Source organism: Piliocolobus tephrosceles, chromosome 4 (genome assembly GCF_002776525.5).
Source record: "Piliocolobus tephrosceles isolate RC106 chromosome 4, ASM277652v3, whole genome shotgun sequence".
NCBI classification, from domain to species: Eukaryota; Metazoa; Chordata; class Mammalia; order Primates; family Cercopithecidae; genus Piliocolobus; species Piliocolobus tephrosceles.
Genome location: NC_045437.1, coordinates 88,525,659 through 88,549,285, shown reverse-complemented (window position 1 = coordinate 88,549,285; position 23,627 = coordinate 88,525,659).

Here is a 23,627-nt window from a genome sequence, read left to right as displayed (position 1 = left end):
GCAGTGAGCCAAGATCGCGCCACTGTACTCCAGCCTGGGTGACAGGGCTAGACTCCGTCTCAAAAAAAAAAAAAAAAAAAAAAAAAAAAAAAAAAAAAAAAATTAATTTGGAGATCTAAAAAATATGTAGATGTTTTTGTTTTTGCAGAAAATGTAACAAGAAAATTCCAATGAATCTTTGAAAACAGCAAAACTAGATGTAAAAAATTGATATCAGAGCACCAATCTGTCAACATGTATTTATGGATTTTCCTCTGTGAACTCTGGACTCTGCTTCGTGATGTGAAAAATATTATAAAACTCCTTCTGGCAAAAGAAGGGTTAAGTATGGCTGAGCACCACTTCCGATGAGTCACTTGAGAACTGTGGAGATAGCAGGAACTTTGTTAGACCAGATAGATAGGACTAGCCATTTGATCAATCCATGTGGGAGCTAACTGATTTCCAGGCCAAAAAAAAAAATAGCATCACAAAAGTGGAGAGAATACTAGAGGACTTATTACTCCACGCTCTCTCCAAGTAACTGTGTACCTCTGCCAGTCACAGCTCCTGTTGGACCACACTCTCTATCTGGGTTTGAGGAACAACTTCCTCTACTTGCCCCAACAGGCCTAGCCAATGCTACTGAACTCCTTTATTATTAGCCCTAGGATGCAGCAGCATCCCTTAGACTTCCTTGCCCAATCTTTACAAAAAGACTCTTCAATAAAGTCTCTTAAAATTTTGCAATATGAGTGGCTGACTGTTTCTGTCCAGAACCCTGACTGATACATTATTTAACAACTTTTGTTGTCAAGGAGTTTATGATCCTGAGAAAGCAGAAATCACTTCTATAAAATAGTGAGAAAGCAACGTAAGACTTCTGTAATAAATTCCTATGTGATGTAGCAGAGACTAAATTCTAAGAAGAGAAGTATAAGTGTGAACAAAATAGTTACAGAAGCTTTAGGGAGGACTTCTTATTCTTGAAAATTAGCATGAATTTCAAAAGAGAGAGAGAAAAGAATGAATTCCAAGCTAGAAGAAAAATCACTATCAGTGAAAAAATGTTCAGTCCTTGCAGGACAATAAATTGTCATAATACATATCCCTGTGTACATTATGGAATTATTAAATCAGACCAATTAACATATCATTCTCTGAAAAATAATGCAGAGATAAATACAGAAATAAAAACAGAGAGAGAATTATAGATTGAAAATTACGGTAGCCATATATCCAGGTTGTTCAACACACCCCCATTTCTTAATTATTTCCCCAGTATAATTAACAGTTATAATTATATAGTAATGCTTTTAAGTGCGCTCTCTCTCTCTACACACACACACACACACACACATATATATAAAGTTATTTTGAATTCCTGAACCAAGCATTACAATAAAATAAATATTTTACCAAGATTCATTTGGCAATGGAATGCAATCTGGACTTTAGATAGGAAGTTTAGAGAATAATGTAGTTTAAAAAGAGAACAATTTGAGGCCTGGCACAGTGGCTCACACCTGTAATCCCAGATCTTTGGGAGGCCGAGATGGGCAGATTGCTTGAGCTCAGGAATTCAAGACCAGACTGGGAAACATAGAAAAACCCCGTCTCTACTAAAAATACAAAATATTAGCCAGGTATGGTGGCACATGCCTGTGGTCCCAGCTACTCAGGAGGCTGAGGTGGAAGGACCACTTGAGTCTGGGAGGCTGATGTTGCAGTGAGCCGAGATAGTACCACTGCACCCCAGCCTGGGTGACAGAGTGAAACCCCGACTCAGAAAAAAGAGAACGATTTGATTAAACTGATTATACTGTGAATGAAAGGAGAAATGTTAAGAAAAACAAATGGTTTTCATAATAAAATTCTATGCACATTCAAAATACAACCAACGGTGCTTTGTAACCTCAATTCTATGCTAAATTTCATGCCAAAAAACAGTCTTACAAACTAAAGAATTTTAAAGACATTAAATATTTATTTTATGTATTTATTTATCTAATTAGCTTATTCTTTTCCCCTTAAGCACTCTGTTACCCTTTACGATGAATTTCTATTCTCATTTCCCATATTCCCTCTCAGAGACTCAAAGAATCTTGTCCTTCCTTAGTCTTGTCTTTGCTTCAATTCCAACACCCTTTTGGTTTAAATCTGCTTTCAAAATGAAAAGTTTTTAACTTTTTTTTAAGTGATAACATCAGAAAGAAGTAATGTCTTCAGATGATATTTTAATAAATATCTTTAAATTGTTATTAAGGTAACATCTGCACAAATAATCAGAGCTTATATGGAAAAGCAGATTTCTCCTAGTTTATTTCCTCCTCTTAATGCTCAAATTCCACCTTGCAGAGACAAACCTTTCTAACTGTTTCTGTTTTTAATTCCTCATATGACTACTTTATGACTTTAAATAATATGCTTAAACTGTTCTTATTTTATTAACATATGTACTATTTACTGAATTCCTCATACGAAATATAAGGATTGAGCATACGAATAATATTCTCACTCTTCTTCCTCTTGTCCTGAAAATATTTGATAGAAGAAATATTATCTTTAGTGTTTTCAATTTAGTTAACTTGGTAAATTTAATAATGAATTTAGAATTTTTAGAAATTTCATTGTTGTGTGACTGCTTACCATGTCAAATGTACTACTTCAATCCCTCTTCCCCACATTTCCCCATAGTTCCTTCTTTCTGTAAGTTATACTTTTACTTTTGACTTTTAAATTATCAAGGTTGTTTGTATTTACAATAAATTTTAAACCATGATGGACTTTCATCAAGCTTTGGCTATAGGTTAACAAAATTCTAAAACCAATAAACTAGATCTAATATAATTTTTGTTTACTATAAGGCCTCATGGCTTGTACACATTGTCTTTTGTTCTCTATGTATGAGATATCAGTCTTCTTGGCCTGATATTGAAGGAGAATGCTCCTAGCAACAAAGATAAGTAAATGTCCTCTTCTTGCATTTCTCTAAGTGACTCAAATCATGCCATATATTAGTTTACTGTATTTTGAACTATGACTTCATTGCAGAGATATAATATTTGATTGTAATATTTTTCTCATGGAGAAATTAAGATATCTTTAATATATGCTCAAGATTATTCAGACTCTCAGTATACCATTTCTCACATGGAAACTTATTTTTTCTGAAGACTACTCTCCTCCAGCATATATATGATTGCCAATAAGGCCTCAGGAAATTACAGATTAGAACCCTGAGTTAAGTCAATTCCATCATGCTTCTCTTGCCAACCCACTTACACTGAGTTCCTTTTTCGGTTTCTACTCATGTTGTTACTCTGCTGAAAGAAATACTCAAACATCCAGATTAAAAATGATACAAACAATGTCAATATAGTCTTAAAAATTCACACCAGAGATCCCACTTCCAGTTATGATGGAGCAGCTTACAGCCAACCAATTCTGTCAACAAAACCTATACATTTTTAAATAGAAAATTTTAAAATTACAGCTATTTGAAAGCATTGGTACAACCAAGGCAGTCAGAAATCAAGTATCCAAAACATTCTTTGTTGACTTTTCAACAGAGATGATGGAAGCCAGGAACAGTAAAGTGGCAGCATTTAGTATGCTGAAAGAAGATAACTGCTAACCAAAAATTTCACATGCTACAAAAAATGGCCATCAACATAAAAGATAAAATTAAGGGATTTTCAGACATTTGTATTCACATTAAATTTTCAGATGAGGAAACACTGACAGAATTTTTCATCAGCAAACAAAAAGATAGATGACTTAGTTGACACGCATTCTACAACAGTTAAATATACATGTTTTATAAATGCACGGGGAACATTTACCAACAATGAGTCTGTGCTGTACCAACAAGCATGACCCAAATATTTTAAAGCATTAAAATTGTTCATAGAAGGCTTTTGGATTCTATAGTGGAATAAAGCTCTATATATGTTTACTGGAAATATATATTTTTACTAGAAAATCACCAAATATTTAGAAATAAAGAAACACACTTCCAAAAAAATTCTTATGTCAAAGAATAAATCTCAATGGAAATTTTAAAACTTTTAAGTGAATAATAATGGGGGCCAGCATGTGGGAAAAACAAAATAAAGAGAGAAATAAAGAGAGAGTACCTACATATGAACAAACCCTAAAACATTCTTTAGTGGGCACAAACTGCCAGCCTGTATACCAGTGCTATACATGCTGATGAATCTAAAATGGATAACATATACACATCTAGGCTCTACAAGCAGAGACTTACTTTAATCTCAGCGTATCTAGGGTAGAGCAAAGAATCAGTGCTTCTCAAATTCTCAAGCAATTCTGATATGTTGTTTTAGAACCACTGGATTGGAGTAACATTATCCAAATTGTGTACCACAGACCATTGAAAGTTATTGCCAAGTGCTATATTAAAAAAAAAAAAAAAAAAAAAAAACTATTGTCTGGGCACTAAAGAAATAAATATCTTGCAAAACATTTTATATATTTTAAAATGTGTCACTGAAGTGACAGTAGGTTTTACCCCAGCCCCCAACAATCAAAAATTAAAACTACTCCTTTTTTCAATTGAAAGTGAACTGAACTGAAAAGCTTACAAATTACTATCCACAACAACTAATTTCAAAGATTCAGGAAATCTGTTTACTCTTTTTTTTAGGGGGTACCTGTGCAAGTTTGTTACATGGGTATGTTTCATAATGGTGAAGTCTGGACTTTTAATGTAAGCATAACCCAAATACTGTACATTGAATAAGTTAGGTAATCTCTCAACTCTAATCCCTCTGCCATGACTCCCACCTTTCTGAATCTTTAATGCTAATACATTCCACTCTTTGTGTCCATGTGTACACTTTAGCTCCCACTTACACGTGAGACCATGCCATGCAGTATTTGACTGTTTTTGAGTTGTTTCACTTAAGATAATGATGTCGAGTGAACAGGCAACCCACAGAATAGGAGAAAATTTTTGCAATCTACTCATCTGACAAAGGGCTAATATCAAGAACCTACAAAGAACTCAAATTTTCAAGAAAAAAACAAACAACCCCATCAAAAAGTGGGCAAAGGATATGAACAGACACTTCTCAAAAGAAGACATTCATACAGCCAACAGACACATGAAAAAATGCTCATCATCACTGGACATCAGAGAAATGCAAATCAAAACCACAATGAGATACCATCTCACACTAGTTAGAATGGCAATCATTAAAAAGTCAGGAAACAACAGGTGCTGGAGAGGATGTGGAGAAACAGGAACATTTTACACTGTTGGTGGGATTGTAAACTCGTTCAACCATTGTGGAAAACAGTATGGCGATTCCTCAAGGATCTAGAACTGGAAGTACCATATGACCCAGCCATCCCATTACTGGGTATATACCCAAAGGATTATAAATCATGCTGCTATAAAGACACACGCACACGTATGTTCATTGTGGCACTATTCACAATAGCAAAGACTTGGAATCAACCCAAATGTCCATCAGTGACAGACTGGATTAAGAAAATGTGGCACATATACACCATGGAATACAAAAGGATGAGTTTGTGTCCTTTGTAGGGCCATGGATGCAGCTGGAAACCATCATTCTCAGCAAACTATCGCAAGAACAGGAAACCAAACACCACATGTTCTCACTCATAGGTGGGAAGTGAACAATGAGATCACTTGGACACGGGAAGGGGAACATCACACACCTGAGCCTATTGTGGGGAGGAGGGAGGGGGGAGGGATGGCATTGGGAGTTATACCTGATGTAAATGACGAGTTGATGGGTGCTGACGAGTTGATGGGTGCAGCACACCAACATGGCACATGTATAGATATATAACAAACCTGCACGTTGTGCACATGTACCCTAGAACTTAAAGTATAATAATAAAAAAAAGATAATGATGTCCAGTTCCATCCATGTTGCTGCAAAATACATGATTTCATTCTTTTTTATGACTAATATTCCATGCTGTATATATACCATGTTTTCTTTATCCAGTCCTCCATTGATAGACACATAGGTTGATTTCATATCTTTGCTATTGTGAATAGTGCTTCAATAAACATGTAAGTGCAGGTATATTTTTAATGTAACAATTTCCTTTTTGGGGGGAGTAGATACCCAGTACTAGGAGTGATGGATTAAATTGTAGTTAATTTTAGTTATTTGAGAAATCTCCATGCAGTTTTATATAGAGGTTGTACTAATTTACAGTCCCATCAACAGTATAGAATTCCCTTTTCTCCTCATCCTCACCAACATCTCTGTTAATTTTGACTTTTTAACAATAACCATTCTGACTCATGTAAGGTGGTATCTCACTGTGATTTAATGTACATTTCTCTGATGATAGTAATGGTGACATTTTTTATGATTGTTGGACTTTCATATGTCTTCTTTTGAAAAATGTCTGTTCATGACTTTTTCCTACTTTTTAATGATGCTTTTTTTCCTGTTGGATTGTGTGAGTCCTTGTAAATTCCAGACATTAATTCTTTTTTATTATTTTATTTGAGATGGAGTCTCGCTCTGTCACCCAGGCTAGAGTGCAGTGGCATGCTCTCAGCTCACTGCAACCCCTGCCCCCAGGTTCAAGCGATTGTTATGTCTCAGCCTCCCCTAAGTAGCTGGGATTAGAGGTGTGCACCACCATGCCTGGCAAATTTTTGTATTTTTAGTAGAGACAGGGTTTCACCATGTTGCATGTTGGCCAGGCTGGTCTTGAACTCCTGGCCTCAAGCGATCTGCCTGCCTTGGCCTCCCAAAGTACTGGGACTACAGGTGTGAGCCAACACTCCCAGCCAGGGTATTAATTCTTTGTAACATGCAGTTTGGAAATATTTTCTCTCAATCAGTAGATTGTCCATTTTTTCATTCTGTTGATTACATCTTTTGCTGTGCAGAAGCTTTTTAGTTTAATTAAGTCCATTTGTCTATTTTTGCTTTCGTTGCATTTGCTTTTGAAGTCTGTCATGAATTCTTTTCCTAGATCAATATCCAGAAGAGTTTTCCCTAGGTTTTCTTCTAAGATATTTACTTCAGGTCTTACACTTAAATCATTATTCCACCTGAAGTTAATTTTTGTATATGGTGAGAGATATGGGTCCACTTTAATTCTTCTGTGTACAGTTATCCAATTTTCATAGTATTGAATAGAGTGTCCTTTCAAAGGACATTGAATAGAGTGTCCTTTCCCCATTGTATGTTTTTGTCAACTTTGGCAATAATCAGTTGGCTGTAGGTATTTGACTTCTGAGTTCTCTATTCTGTTCCATTGGTCTATGTGTCTGTTTTTGTTTTATTACCATACTGTTTTGGCTACTATATTTTAAGTCAGGTAATGTGATGCTTCCAGCTTTGTTCTTGTGGCTGAGAATTGCTCTGGCTATTTGGGCTTATTTTTGGTTCCATATGAATTTTAGAATTGCTTTTTCTAATTCTCTAAAAAATGATCTTGTTACTTTGATAGGAATTTCCTTGAATTTGCAGATTGCTTTAGGTAATTTTAACAATATTGATTCTCCCAATCCATGAGTATGGGATGTTTTTCCATTTATTTCTGTCTTCTACAATTTCTTTCATCAGTGTTTTGTAGTTTTTCTTATAGAGATCTTTCACTTCATTGGTTAAATGTATCCTAGGTGATTTGTTTATTTATTTATTTATTTATTTGTAGCTAACTTAAATAGGATTGACTTCTTGATTTGGTTCTCAGTTTGATCATTATTGCTGTACAGAAGTGATACTAATTTTTGTATGTTGATTTTGTATGCTGAAACTTTTCTGAATTCGTTTATCAAATCTAGAGTATTTTGGAGGAGTCTTTCCAGTTTTCTAGGTACAAGATAATATTGTCAGTAAATGGACATGATTTGACTTCCTCTTTCCCAATTTTCATGTCTTTGACCTCTTTCTCTTGCCTGAATGATCTTGTTAGGACCTCCAGTACTATGTCGAGTAAGAGTGGTGAAAGTGGACATCATTGTCTCCTTCCAGTTCTTAGGGAAATGCTTTTAGCTTTTCTCCATTCAGTATGCTACTGGCTGTGCATTTGTCATATGTGGCTTTTATTATTTTGACTTATGCTCCTTCTATGCCTACTTTGTTGAGGGCTTTTATCAGGAGGGATGCTGAATTTTGTCAAATGCTTTTGTCACATCTATTGAAATTATCATATGGTTTTTGTTTTCATTATCTTTAGGTGGTGAATCACATTTATTGATGTGCATACATTGAAACATTCTTGCATCTCTGGGATAAAACTCACATGATCATGGTGTATTATCTTTTGATGTGGTGTTGGGTTTGGTTTGCTCGTATTTTGTTGAGGATTTTTGCATCTATGTTCATCAGGAACATTGGTCTTTAGCTTTCTTTGTGTGTGTGTTCTTGCCTTGGTACCAGGGTGATACTAGCTTCATAGGAGTTAGGGATGATTTCTTCCTCTTCAGTTTTTTGGAATAGTTTCAATAGGATTGGTACCAGTTTTTCTTTGTATATCTGGTATAATTCAGCTGTGAATCCTTCTTAATACTTCTGCTCATTTTTTATTTCTTGTGGGGAATATTCTTCAGTCTGTAGGAGTTTTGCCAGTTAGGTGGATTTCTTTCTTTTAATCAGCATATGATTATATTGTGTTTTTTTTAATCCATCCACTAATCTATATCTTTTAAGTGGAGCAATTAATCTGTTTACATTTAAAGTTAATATTGATACGTCAGGTTTTGTTCCTGTCATCATCTCAATGTTATCTAATTGCTTTACCATCTCATTTGTGTAATTGTTTTTGTAAGATCCATGAGTTTTACACTTTTGTGTGTTTTTACCATGATGAGTATCAAACTTTTGTTTCCATGTTTAGAACTCTCTCAAGCATTTCTTGTAGGATCAATCTAGTGGTAATGAATTTCCTGAGACAGACTTTTTTCTCCTTCATTTATGAAGCTTATTCTGGCAAAATACAAAATTTGAGGTTGACTGTTTTTTTCCTTTAAGCACCTTGAAAATAGAATAGAATACAATTCTCTTCTGACTTACTGTAAGGTTTCTGCTGAGAAGTGTGCTGTGTCTGATGAAGTTTTCTTTAGAGATGACTACATGTTTTTCTCTTGCTGATTTTAGGATATTCTTCTTTCAGATGGACCTTGGACAGTCTGATGACTATATAACATGGTGAGGTCCTTCTTGCAATGTATTTCCCTGGAGTCTCTGAGCCTCTTGAATTTGTGTGTAAATCTATCGCTAAGCTATGGAAGTTTTCCTCATTTATTTCCTCAAATAGGTGTTCCAGACTATTTCTTTCTTTTCTCCCTCAGGAATACCTATAATTTGTGGGTTTGGATGTTTAAAGTACTCCCATGGTTCTAGAAGAATTGGCATATTTTTTAACATTCTTTTTTTTCCTGTATGGCTAGTTGAATTAATTCAAAAGACCTTGTTCAAGTTCTTAGATTCTTTAGTCTGCTTGGTGTAGTTTATTGTTGAAGCTTTCAACTGTATTTGTAATTCCTTCAATAAATTCTTTATTTCTCGATGTTCTAATTTTTTTTAAGAGACAGGGTCTCACTCTGTCTGTTTCAGTATCTGGAGTGCAGTAATGCAATGATAGCTCACTACAGCCTCAATCTCCTAGGCTCAAGGGATAGAACTGCCTCAACCTCCCAAGAAGCTGTGACTAGAGGCACACCATCATGCCTGGATACGTGTTAATATTTTTGAAAAGCCAGAATCTCACTGTGTTGCCTAGGTTGATCCCCTACTCCTGGCCTCAAGCAATTCTTCTGTCTCAGCCTCCCAAAGTGTTGGGATTACAGGCATGAGCCATCATGCCAAACCTAGTTATTTTTAACATGTCTACGTTTTTTGGTAAATTTCTTGTTGATATCCTGGATTGATTTTCTGATTTCTCTGTATTGGTTTTAAACTTTCTCATGGATCTCATTAAGCTTCTTTAAAATCAATATTTTGAATTCTTTATTTGGTATTTCAAATATTTCATTTTGGTTAAGTTATACTGCTGGAGAGTTAGTGTGATCCTTTGAGAGTATCATAACACCCTGTCCTTTCATATTTCCAGAATTGTTACACTAGTTTCTTCTCATCTGCAGAGGTCTCAGATGCTTATTTCTTTCTGGAATACTGTTCCCTGTGTCAGCAATTTTTGTATTGGGTTGTACATTTTGACCTCCAAGTCAATAGCTGGTGCTAGTATGTAAGAGTCTCCTGTGGCAGTAACAGAATGGTTTATGCTTGATCTTTGTTTACCAGGAAAAACTCTCCTGTGCTTCAGGCAGTGAGTTAATCTATGAGATGCCTAGTGGCCTAGGTTTGACAAAGCATTGGCTAAGTTGGGCAGAGCTAGACTGGGCAGGGCTGCCCTGGGTCTCCCAATGGCAGGCGCAAGCACCAGCCCTGACAGGGGTGGCAGAGGAATCGCACAGACTGTGTAAGATTTCCTTCATTATAAATAGCCTTACTGTGGTGGCTTTCTCAAATGCCAGATGTAGTAGCAATGTACTGGGTGGGTGAGCAGGCTTAGGGCCTCCTGAGTACCTGGGGTGTTGTGGGGGATAGTGGTAGCTAAGGTGGTGAGAAGTTTGTCTGCTATTCACTTGCTGTGCAACTGCAATCAGAAGTTGTAATAGGCTGTGCAGGTTGACCTCCCAGCCAGTAGGTAGCGCTTGCAGGACTGAGGCAGCTGGGGTGTTGGCAGGGAGATTTATGGTCGGCCTTTGTAAAACAGAAGCACTTAGATTCCCAGGCCATGGGCAGAGTCATGGAATCTCAGGTCACTCCCAGAGATTCCTGCCTACTGTTTGACCACCAAGGTGGTAGGGGTAATAAAGTCCAACAGAGCTCGGCTGGGCAAGCCCAAGTTCAGGCTTCCCCAAGGTCACTAACTGACAGAGGTTGAGGGCAGCCCTCAGGCCCCTGGGGCAATGTTCCAGGAAGGGGCAGGGGTGGCTCTACATGGCCAAAGAGCCCACATACGGGGAGAGGGAAGCCCAGGATCCACAGCTCAGCAGGCCGTAGTGGGAGACACCTACTTCCCAAACCCTTAACCCAGCAGGTATTCCACTGGTGCCCTGTTGCTAGCAGCAGGCCAAAACTGCCAGCCAAGTCTCAAGCAGTCAGTGTTCAGATTGTGAAATTGCCCCAGGTCACAAGACTCCCTGCCTGGAACAGAAGCCACAGCTCCCAGGCCACATCCCTCCTGGTCTAGTCCAGTGAATCAATTCCTGTACTGGCAGCAGAACCCATACCATACTCTCCTCTCTGTTCTGACTATAGGGGCTTCTCCCCCATTCTAGATCAGATGGTGAATCTCAGTTCAAAGCCTCATCCAGCTTGTGACCACCACGCCCACTGACTGGCAGATTTTTGCACAGTTCCTGTGAGCTAGGATCAGGAATGGTCTCCCTCTACGAACACCGTGTCTGGAGCATGCACAAAGCACCTCCCAGTGCCATTCTTTCTCACAAATTCTCACTGCTGCCCAAGTCAGTTCTTGTCCTTGGTGGGGTCCAGGAGCTCCTTGAGGATTGCCTGGCTCCTCAGTGGGAAGCATAAAGACAGTCTTTCCACATCTCTTGCTCTGGTAACATAACTTTCCGCCCAATCCTCAGCATGGGCTGCTGCCCTCCACACCTCCAAGTAGTCAAAAGTATCCAAAGAATATTTATTAATTTACTTATTTTGACCTGTGGTGTTTCTTCTTGGATCCTTCTTGGGTAAAAGTTCTCAGTGTAAATATCTACACCCTGTTTTGCTATTTCCAAGTGGGTGAGGTGAGCTAACAAAGCCTCTGATCCACCATCTTCAGGAAAAAGAAAACTGTTTGCTTTTATTACGACTTCCAGTATGCCCATTTCACAAATTAAATCTTTTGTCTTTATTATTGACTGATTGCAAAATTGTTATATTTTAAAAGGGATACAAAGTAAGAAATCTGTATGGTATTAGTTTTAGGGGAAATTATTTTTAAATTATGGAAAAAATTAAAAATGTATTAGTTACATTTTGGAGATTTTTTTGACATTTCGGGCATTTTCTCCAATTCATCTTATCTACTTTCACAATCTACTTAGGTGAATGTCGACTTTGGAACCATTTTTAAAGAATAACTACAGAATGGCTGGAATTTGTAAAGTCATAAGTTGTTACATATTTATATATTAAGTCAGTGTTGTATGAAATTTAAGCAAATGTTAACCTCCTACAAGCAATTTATTATCTAGAAATATATATAAAGATTAATTGCATTCTGCATGTTTAAATTGAATCTGATTTAATTCACAATTCCTTAATACTGAACATTCTAACTTGGACATACATAAAATTTATGGATTGAAAACTCTACAGTAACCATGATTATAATGGGTAATCTCTTACACACAGTATCAGCATTTGGAAGGGTAGTCAGATATAGTGCATCATCAATGAAAGAAGCTTATGAAAATATTATGAATATGCATGGAGTTTAGAAGACAATTCAACATTGTTTTCATTTACCCTTAACTAGTTACTATTTAGCTTTAGTTTCCCCCAAGGCAGAATTTAGGATAAGAGTTAGAATACAAGTAGTTTGTTTGGGATATAATCCCAGGAAACACAATGAGAGAATGAGGGACTGAGACTAGGAAGGGAAGACAATAAAGAGTGTGTTGATGTGGTCCCCATGGGAACCTGGGGTCCCATCCTGCAGTGTACCTTCTGAGTGACAATCTGGGGCATAGCATGGAACTATCCCACTAAAGGGAGAACATGGTGTTTATCCATGAACTCCTGCTCTTCATTCTGAACTCCTTGGCATTTTCCACCTGCTCAATGCCCAAGCTAAGTATATTCCTTAGGCAAGAAAGTGTCTTCAGGTAGAAAGATTCTGAAAACCTTGGAGATGGATAGAACCTGTCTGCAGGTGATTTCTTGGGTGGGCAGAGGGGATTTGAGCAGGGAAGTGTTAGCAGCGGCAAATTCATACGGGTCTGTAGCAAACCTCAATTCTTGCTGCCTCATAAGAAAGAATTCGACCAAGAGGGCATAAGGCAGAGCGGGAGAGAGAGGAAAGTTTTAGAGCAGGAGTAAAAGTTTATTAACAATTTTAGAGCAGGAACTAAAGAAAGCAAAATACATTTGGAAGAGGGCCAAGTGGGTGACTTAAGAGATCTAAGTGCATGGTTTGACCTTTGACATGGGGTTTTATACATTAGCATGCTTCCGGGTCTTGTGTCTTTTCTCCCCCAATTCTCCCCTGGGATGGGCTGTCTGCATGTGCAGTGACCTGCCAGCACTTGGGAGGGGCCACATGCGCAGTGTGTTTTCTGAAGTTGTATGCATGCTCACGGGAGGCGTTTTACCCTTACCAGTCAATTGTTTCTAGAGGAAGGTTATATACCTGTTAAACTGTGCCATTTTGCCTCTTACTGCACATGCTTGAGCCAACTCACCCAGCTTCTGAGATCTTATTGGGAAGTGCTGATTACAAGTTTCAGGTGTTTTCTATCTACTGGGAGATGGCCTTTCCCTGGCACTGCCTGCAAGGAGTTATTATTTTAGATAGTGTAACAACCGCCTAACCATCATCTGATGATTACCTGACATTCCTGATTGGGAAGGTGTGGCCTCTCCTACACTACTCATGTCTGCCTAACTGCCTACTCTAACAGAACTACCAGTGACAACCTCAGTCACCATTTTGGATGCTGAGTCCATCCACTTCAGCTGGGCAACCATCAGTCCCTCTTCTCTATGATCTCCACTTTTCTCACGGCACAATCCATCTTTCCTATCCCTCTCTCCTCTCCCAGTGAATTCAAAAAGATAAGAAAAGTACTTAGGCATTCTAACATGCACTATTATTGACCTGAGAGTCTTTTAACAATTCTAAGTGATGTTACGATTATGTTTACAACTATTCACTATAAGGGAATACCAGAGAATGCAAGAAAGCATACACAGCATTAGTACAAGTGTAACAATGTCAGAAACAATCCCATAATTTCTGTCTTTCATGATATGCTTCAGCCAATCATTGAGTCGTCTTTACATAAATACAGTCACTGTGCTGAAACTCACCTTCAAGAATTATTTTTTTACTTGATCTTGACCAGATCCCTTATTTTACCCACAGACATCTATCAACTTAATTGCCCATGCCCTTGGCATATAACAGGTCTAAGGTTGTTCACTAAAATGGAGTATTTCAGTCAAGTTTATATTATTTTCTTCTAGTTGCTGGTTCCAAACCAGACCTCTCTATCTCCTGGAATTCAGACATTTACCTGTCCAGACCACAACTGTCAAACTAACTTTGACTTCTTACTTGTCAACCTGGGTTTCTGCTCTCCCAATTCTTCCTGACCTTGGCAATTATATACACTTTCACTCGTCTATTGCCTGTCTAGAGTCTGTTCTCTTAAAACTACCTTAGTATATTGCCCAGTTCTGGCTTCCCTGCCCTGATTACTGTTCCATTGGCACCCATGGAACTGCTGTCTATTCATTCAATCAGTAAGTACTCATTCCATCATAACTATTAATCGAATCATTAAGTATTAATTCAATTTTTGAGAACTTACCATGTGTTCTGCTTTAGGAGTTGAAACACAGCAATGAATAAAACAGTCCAAGTCCCGGTCTTGAAGGTACTTAGTTATCAAGGGGTGACTGGTCAGAGCAAATATTTTGTTAAAATATGTTTACAACAAATACTCAATTTGAACTGCAGCTTCAGTTCAAATTATTTCCTCAGAACCACCACAACTGACCATAACTAGACAGAAATATATGTCATTTAACACTGCAAAAAGCAACTAGAAAATAATTTGCCATGTTTGAAATGTAAGGTGGAGTCTGAAAAATATGCTTTACTTTTTAGAGTATTTCAAAATAACCTTTGCCCCAGATAGTTTTGAAACAAAAGAAATTCAGAAAAATATTTGGTCTGTCTGTGGTTGATACTTTTTTTATTTGAAAACCATTATCAAATACCCTAATTTGCTTTGTATCTACCCTAATTTTTTAAATTCTGAAATAGAGTAATTTATTTATTTATTCACTCATTTCATATATTTTGAATGTCATTCAATTCATATATTTTGAATGTCTATTGTATGTCAGAACAGAGCTAATTTTCCAAGGGGAGGGACATAGATTAAGTAGGCAGTCAAATAATGTATGACGGTGCATATAAGGAAATAACCTGTATACACTGATACGGGAGGTAAGGGGGAAGGTTTGGGCGAAGGGAAACTTTTCAGATAAACAGAGAATGCTTGAGAAGTTAGGAGTGAGACTGAGACTTTTTTTATGTCAAAAACGAATATAATGTGGCTGAAACAGTCTCATATGCATTAAAATGATTATAACACATCTGCCCATTATTTATGACTGTTTCCCACAATGTTCACCTTTGTTCTGAAAATGTGACTGAAATTCCAAAAGTTAAAAGCAAGAGAAAGTTTGAATGGGTGTGAAACAAGGACTTAGAATATAATTGCTCTTTCAACATTAATTATACTGTATATTTTGAGAAGCTATAATCAAGAATTGAAAGTTGCTTTTTGTCTCAGGTTCAAAAATCATGAAGCAACAATTTACACAATGAATGTATCTTTGTAAGAAATTCTGAAACAGAAAACAATGAGTTGGTTACAATTTCCTATGTGAAAATGAGTCCAGACAAGGGATATTGCCTCTCAGCTGTTTTGGGGGTTTATTTTGTGGATGCTTGTTAAGGGGCATGGGAGGTTATGAGGGCAAATAGAAGAAGGTTCAATAACAGAAGCATTTAGCATAAATAATTTTTTTTTTTTTTGAGACGGAGTCTCGCTCTGTCACCCAGGCTGGAGTGCAGTGGCCGGATCTCAGCTCACTGCAAGCTCCGCCTCCCGGGTTCACGCCATTCTCCTGCCTCAGCCTCCCGAGTAGCTGGGACTACAGGCGCCGCCACCTCGCCCGGCTAGTTTTTTGTATTTTCAGTAGAGAAGGGGTTTCACCCTGTTAGCCAGGATGGTCTCGATCTCCTGACCTCGTGATCCGCCCGTCTCGGCCTCCCAAAGTGCTGGGATTACAGGCTTGAGCCACCGCGCCCGGCCCTGCATAAATAATTTTTAAAGACACTTTTGAGAAATCAAATATGGCTAGTTTTACACATTAGATTTTAAAGCATGTGAATAAAAAATTGTTGGCCAAGACAATTTTCCAAAACCTCATCTTGTTCTTATTCACCAAATTGTAAATAAACTATCTATTGCTACCTCTGTAAGCCCTATCAATATAATTATATGTTGCTATGACTTGGTTTCATCCTAGTATTATTACATTTTAAAAATAATCATATTCATCATTTTATTCCCATCTAATGGAAATAATGTCTTCAGCATCTACTGTAGGAATATTATGACTTATGTATTAATATTCAGATACAAGCAAATATTTAATTTTAGTTACATAAATTTATATAAAATTATCTTGAAAAATTAAGCTCATATTTAATTATTATATTTACTTAAAAAGCTGTAAAAATAGCATGTTTTTCTAATAAATGATTATTATTATTTTATTCTCAATTCCTTTTTGTCTGATAAAACAACATAATTCCTATAGATGTAAACTAACATCTAGTTGAATCATTCATGATTTATCTGATTTTATGACCACAGAGTAATAAAAAAATGGAGGGAGAAGAGTAGAGTTATGCACCCCATAACAATATTTTGGTCATTGACAGACTATATATGTGATGGTCTCAGTGATCAGATTGTAAAACATAATATATATAGGGTTGGTACTATCCACAGTTTTAGGTACCCACAGGGGGTCTTGGAATGTATCCTCCTTGGATAAGTGGGGACTACTGTACTGCACATACTGTCCATGACATTTTTTCTTTTTGACTCAATCTATGTAACTCAGGCAATTTTCATTTCAGTACATATATGTAGTTTTACACAATCATCAGTGATTGCATAATTCCATTTTAAAACTAGTAATTTTATTGTTTCTATAAAAAGACATATGCTTGTTCTAAAATATAGTCAAAAAGAAAAATACAAAGAAGAAAGCCACATATCCTCAAATGATTCCATCCCCAGATATCATTGACATTCACTGTCCAGTATTCCAGGCATCTCCCCAAGCCCAAATAACTCAGAGTATGGCTATATATATAAATGCCATGCAAGAACAGGGATAGTGTCACACATACCACAGCTCTTTTTTAATTTCTTCAGTTCCTGTTTATTAAGTACAAACCATTCTTTTTGTCATTGCCAAAAAGAAGTAGCAGCAAAGCAAGCCTCAAAGATTTCAGGAAATATGAAATTTAAAACTTTGTCCGGAGAAAACTCTATCCATTAGTTGGTTCCTGCAGACAACTAAGAAGCCTACACAGTGATATGGAGCACAGTGCCTCATAGACACAGTAGGTGGCCAAACTCCTTTCCAAGCATGGACACCTGGTGAGGTACATAGCTCTGCAGCAGCCACGGGCAAGCGTGGGGTCCCTTGGACCAGTGGTGACCTACTCTTGCTCTAGCGCTGCTCCTAGAGACAAGCTTGAGAATCTGCTGCTGAGGTGTTTTACAACCTGGGAGGTGTCTGTGGTAGGCAGACCTATGTCCCCAAAACACTCATGCCCTAGTCCCTGGAACCTGTGAACATAATACCTTACATGGCAAAAGGGACTCTGCAGATGGGATTGAGTTAAGGATCTTGAGATAGAGAATGATCCTAGACGACCTGAGAGTCGGGGGAGCCACGTAGTCCTGAAGGTCCTTGTAAGGGGGAGGCAGGAGTGCCAGAGTCAGAGAAAGGTATAAACACAGAAGCAGAGATCAGAGAGGGCTGTGCTTCCTATCACTGTTCTAACAAATTACAGCAAACTTGATACCTTAAAGTAACACAAACATATCACTGTTCTGGAGCTTAGAATCTAAAATGGGTCCACAGGGTTGCATTCCCTCAGGAGGCTCTGAGAAGAATCTGTTTCTTGGCCTTGTCCACCTTCTAGAGGCCTCCTCATCCCCTGACTGGGGGCCTCTTCCTCCATGCTCAAGCCAACAGTGTAGCATCTTCAAATTCCTATCTAATTCCACTTTGCTATTAGGTACTTAGAAGTATAAAAAAGTAGAGGCACCATCTAGAAGAGGGTAAGAAAAGAAAACATGATCACAGCTGCTAATCAGCATACACACACTCACACACACACACACACACACACACGCAGTCTCTGCTGTTGTTGGCTAACATGTAATATATCAGGTGGATGTTCAGTATTTACAGAGGGCCTAAAAGATGCATAGTGCTAGTTAAATAGATAGATAAAGTGCTGAAATGGATATTGCCTTCCTTTTATTCAAGAAAATGCAATGTTTTGTCTGCCAAGAATTTGACATTTTGCTTAAGGGTAAGATGAGAAAATATTTAGGTAGGCATTAAAGGAAAACAGAGAAATTTAAGTAATAGCAAAATGCCAGTAAAACACCACACACACACACACACACACACACACACACACACACACACACACCCTGATTAGCCACAATCCTTTAGGTAAAGGTCAGAAAAGTATAGAATAGGCCTATAAGAAATAATGGTTACACACATACACACACACAGATGCACACACATGTATTACATAAGACAGAAAGCTTTTTGTCTATAACTACTCACAGCCAAAATATGCCTGGCTGTAGCAGAGGCTGATGAAAAATTATCAGGTGGGAAAAATATTCGAGCAGGTGATACATGTTGAAGAACAGACAAATCAACAATTCATCCTTTAATGCTGTCTAAAAACGTAAAGCAGGATTGGTACAATTTAGTAAATGCCATCCATCCACAAAGCCCATATCAAGCCAATTTCCAACAGCCAACATTTTCCATCTTATTTTCTCTATAATATTTAGCTCTTTGCTTTAATTACACTTGATATTTGTAAAGAGAAAGCTGGCGTTGTAATAATTGGATAGCTTTTTTATCTATGTTGGCAGAAACAGAACTTTCTCTTATATTTGAAGAGCAATACAAAAGCAAAGCCTCCGTTTCTCACAAACTCAATGCCAAAACTATCCTCTGAGTCACACAGTTTCTTTAAATCATGTTGTTCTGAAAGTTGAGATGTGCTATCTTAAAGCTTCTGCCAGGATCACGCTGTTCCTAAGCTAGTACCAAAAAACTAGCAATGTCAATCCGTCAAAATGTATAGACCTCTCCAATACATTATTTTTCTCCTCTTTTATTCTCTTCTTCCTTCTGACATTCCCTCTTTTTTTCTTTCCTTCTTCTTATCCTTCTTTCTTTCCTATTTTATGCTTCTCTTTTCTTCCTTTTTTCCTTCCTTTTTTGTCCTTCTTTCCCCTCTTTATCCCCATCTCTCTCTTTCTCTCTCTCACACACACATACACACACACACACACATTGAGGATGCAAGAGAAAGCAAAGTAATGACAACCTTTTAAAATTACAGATCCAAAAGAAACTTGGAAGGTCCTAATATAGCAAGAAAATTCTCTCCTAGCCACATTTTTTTCTAGAAAAAAATAATTCCCGACTGAGCTGCAGAGTTTCAGAAATGCAGCACAATACCTTCAGTTTTAAGGGAAAAATTGAATCTTCTAATGGAAAAAAAAATTCTGTGTGGAATTAATTACTTTTAATGTCTATAAAACATTTTAACTGTAGGGGATAATGTTTTATTTATCATTAACAGCAATCAAATATAAATGTATTTTTAAAATTGTTTCATCATTAAATAAGTATTTTAAATTGCATTATGAAATCTAGGAAAGGTATGCTCTTTAATATGTACTAATGACATTGTGAGTTGACTGTCTAGGCAAAATTCAAATATAATCCTGTAGACTTTCGTTAAAAAGCAGGTTTCCTAAGTTCTCATTCTCATAAGTTATTCTTAGCAATTTTAAAATGCCAGAAACATTTCTTAAAAATTTTGAATTCACTTTGCAAGCAAAATAGATAACTCTACATGTGCACAACTACCAAAATTTTCATTTATGTATTCAAAATACCTGTTTTGAAAGGACATTTACCTGTTTTCAGTCACAACTTAGGTGTAAATCTCTAAAATTTTAGCTGACAGGTTTTACTATGTAATAAAACATGTCAAATTCAAACTGACAAGTGGATTTCATTTTTGGAGGGTTTTTCCTCACACCTTTTTCCATTATAATACAAGTACTACTTAGCCATATGATTTTCTGCAAAACTTAACGAAAATGTAAAACATAATGCATGTCTCAACATCTTAACACTTACATAGAGCGTTCTGGGGGAAAAGAAGAGTCTTGCTAAATTCAGAAAATTGTGCTGTCTGTAAATGAAGAGGCTGCCAGCTTTCATCTGTTCTCTTTCTCTAGGTACTTGCATGCCTGCCTTCTAAACCGAGAACGAGGACAGTAATTCCATCCTTGTTGCATCTCTGAAATTCTTCAATTACTCAATTTGTGGAATTAGAACATCTCATTGTCCAGCCACATTTGTTCTAAGCAGATGATCTGGACATAGAGAGATGTCAGCCAATGAGCAGAATAACCACTGTATTTGCAGCTTATCTTTTAATGGAGATCTGGAGAGATGTAAAATGCAATCATCCCATTAAGTATGCATATGCACCACTCATTTAATCAACCTGGAAATTATGAGATAATGTATTATATTTATTTTAAGCCACAGTTAATATTGGAAATAAATACTAATATAACAAGCTATATAAGTTGTAAAACACTTTTATTGTGGGTGCTGACTCCAGTTTGGTGAGTGGTGAGAGACTAAACTACAGTTCACTGAAATTGTGCCTGTGTTTGTGTGTGTGTGTTATAGAATTAATCTCTGTGTGTGTGTGTGTGTTATAGAATTAATCTATTCTATAACCATCATTATTAGCATGAACATTAAGCAACAAGAACTGGTGCTCTAGTTTAGCTACAGCAGGACTTCTTAATTTTGAGCTACATCCTTAGATGAAAAGAAAAGAGACATTAAGATTGTATTTGCATAAAAACTTTTCATTATTTAACTTTTAACCTAACAATACTTACAAACTTAATTTTTTGTGCAAATGCCTCAACATTAAATAGAAAATGATATTTATTTATTATCAAATGTCATATAACAAAAGAAACGCTAGCTGTTATTAAAAGTGGACCACTACTGCCCCCTTCTGGTATAAAAAAGGAAGAAAATTATTCTTCTCAGGACTTGAAAAGACACTCTCACTAATCCCCTAAACAGCTGTTTCAAGTCAGATTTACACCAATTCTTTTCTGACTTAGTAATAAATACTTCATTCTTCACCTAAAATGTTGGATTTTCTGATGTTTTACTGTTGTGAGTTACCTTTCTAGGAAACATTATAAAGTCAGGGAATTCTGTTAATTCTTAAATATAATAAAATGCCTTTATATAAATTGAATTTTAAAATAAATTTGGGAAATCATCTTTTAAAAAATATTGGAAGTTTTATCATCATTGGTTTTACATTCGATTGTGTGAAAGCTAATAAACTTAAATCTATATCTGGCTTAATCACATTAAATGTCATGTTGCCGCGGTTTTCACCAAATTCAAGCTGATACTCACAGACACACTCATTCATTACACTCCTTTCTGACATAACATAAAGGGCAAAAGGCAGCATGATAGATTAAAAAGATATTATGGTACAATATTAATTACAGTATCAGCACTTTTTTCTAGCTAGACTGCATATAAATGTCTATTTTCATTTTTACATTCAGAATATACTTTGAGGGAGAATGGATTTATTGCATAGTGAATGGGAATTTTGGTCAGATATTTTAATGTCAGGATGGCACCAAGTGTGAGTACATTAGAAAATTTGGAATTCCTGTCTTTAACCCAATTTGGAATTTTGCACTTAAGATTGAGGGATATTGTACAAATCCCTCAACATACATAATGTATGTAACCAGATAAAACAAAACAGAAACACTTAATTTAAAAATTCTACTTTATGAAACTGTAAGGCAAAAAATATTACCTTTTTCTCCAAAGAATTTTAGAAAAGTATAACAAAACACTAGTTTGTAGAAGTGAAATATTAAAATAAATGGTACTGTATTCTTAAATTATAATAGTATCTCCTAGTGTTGGGCATATTACAATAATTTATGAAATCTTCCATTAGTAAAATTACCCACAAATCAATAACTTTTGATACTGCTTAAATACATCAAAATAAAAATATTCAGTATTTCTAACACATCTCATCAAAATATGGATTTATAATCAAGATCAACCTCAGGAAAAAAAATCATCCTCAACCAGCAATGTCACATTGAACTTCCAAATAAGCTTGCTAAATGCCTCTGTTATCTGACTAGGCTCAATTCATATTTTACTCCTAAAGTACCATTATTCCATGTCATTACTCATACTTCATTCCAGGATAATTTTGTTTTCTGAAAAATACGTGGCTATATTTTTGTTAGTCTTTCCTGCTACCCACTTCAGGGTTGTGTGTCTTTCCTACTGAGGCAGTTTAACTTTCACACATTGAAAATGACAACCAGCTCAATTTGGTGATGCAGAAGAACTGAATACATCAGGAATAATGGGACCTAATGAGATGTTTGTGTTATACTACATTTCAAATGAACAAGTGCTGCTCTGTGAACGTATGAAGAACCCAGGAAGTAGTACCAGAGGGATGATTTCTGAATGGGTGTTTTTACCTATCAAATTTGTGACTGTCCTACAGCCTATCCTGTTGACCAGGAGTAACAGCAGGATGAAACATGCTGACTTTGCTGATTATTCTTTCCTGAGACTCTCTGACAGAATCACTTATAATTTCTAAAATTCTGTGGTGTGATCCAGATGTTTCTATTCCACCTTTCTCTTCAGATTTTCAAAAATATACAAAGGAATCCCTCTATATAGAGAATAATAAATCAAATGAGGAAACAATTTAAATTATTATTTTTAAGCAGCAATAGTGATCGCATTATATCACAGGAAAACTAAAACATATTTGATTTCTAGCTTTAACTCTTTGACTGCATTTAATTATGGTCCTTGTTTTATTATCACTCCCAACAAGCACATGGAGGGCACTTTTCCATACATTCTCTCTGACACTCAGAGGCCAATTCTCTCTGAATGCAAACCACACATGGTACAGCTGCAGAGTGCTGATGCTGGTATGCAGACACTATAGACATGCAACTGTCACTAGGTGAAACTGCATTAATAAATACTCACCTCAGAGAAGAGGGACGTATTAAGGCGTTTAAGGCATATTATACATTATATTCAGAAATCTCTGAGTTGCTTGTTGCAGTTCAGAAGGAAGAGGACCCTGAATATTTTAGGTTTATATAAACATTAATATGTATATATAAGATATTGCTACTATAATCAAAAGGACCCCCAAAGAAAAACCAAACATGATCTATGTACATGGGAGGAAAATCAACTGTATGAAAACTAACAATTTTAGACCCAAATTCTAATTTTTAATTCATATGTGCCAGTTACCCAAATGTTTTACATATTTGGGAAAATAAAGGCTTTTCCATGTACGCAAATATTTATAGCATTTGTATACATAACAGTTCTCCCAGTTTTAGGATACCTTATCTAACATATATTCTA